Here is a 1,166-nt window from a genome sequence, read left to right on the forward strand (position 1 = left end):
CAATAAAATGTTCATTGAAGGATATTTAAACATTACAGGGAAACAGTAATGAGATGAAAATTGACCAGACTCTGCATCTCATTGGCACTCATTTATTGGACTATTTATGAAGAGATGGCAATGGACACTACATCCCACATACTCCCTCCCCATGGTTGAAATAAATTAGGAAGGTTACAAGCAGGGGAAGCTCAGTGGTGGTATCAGATGCTTAGGTAAGTTTGCATTCTAGTGCCACAAACTTTCAGCTATGCCCTTTGGATAAAGAAAGAACACAATCAAATAAAGAAAAGCCCCTTAGCTTGAATTTATCAGATTTTTTCACGGACTGTATTTTATGAAATTGTAAACAGGTAGTAAACATTTTCCTGTAAGTAAGAAAAAGAGCAGCATTGGAATGCGACATAGTTATCGAGAACTAAATCAGTTTTGTGATTTAGTAACATTAAATATCTGTTGGCATTTTTATTCAACCATTGCACACATAAACTTTGGAAGGAATCTGTTTTGTCTGACTTGGTTCAGATCCCTAAGCATTAGTGATCACCTCAGTCAACATGGGTATTAGAAAAGACCACAGCCTCTGCAACAAGTCTCGGATCTAAGCTCTGTCTATTCCGAATCATGAAGACAAATAATTTATATCTCTCTGTAACTCATTTTCCTCACATCAGGAAGGGTGATAATATTAGTAAATATCTCGTAATGCTGTTGTGAAGATTAAATAATTTAAATAGATAATAGCACTCAGAACGGTATCTGGTACATTGTAAGGACATAGTAAAATGCTAGCTGTCATCATTGTTACTGTTATTCTGTGAAAGCAGTGCTAAAGCAATAGCATTTTTAATCTATGTCTCAAAATACATGATACTATTAATAACTTTCACAGCATCTTGTTTTTTCAACACATTCTCATAATATCTATTGTATTCGTCACTTACATTAAACATATATGATTATGTTTACAAATATTGATACTTCATTTTTAGTTTTAACTTTGGCACTTCCTGATAATAATTCAGCCTGTCTATTGTGGTACCACATCTTTAAACTGTGTGTTTTTCCTGGGTGATGAGACTCGGTGCAGCACTTCTATGGAAATAATTCAACCCCAATGAGAAAATCTAGACCTGATGGTTCACTAAGTCAAGTAAGAACATAAT

This window comes from Propithecus coquereli, unplaced genomic scaffold, assembly GCF_000956105.1.
Source record: "Propithecus coquereli isolate 6110/MARCELLA unplaced genomic scaffold, Pcoq_1.0 Scaffold130, whole genome shotgun sequence".
NCBI classification, from domain to species: Eukaryota; Metazoa; Chordata; class Mammalia; order Primates; family Indriidae; genus Propithecus; species Propithecus coquereli.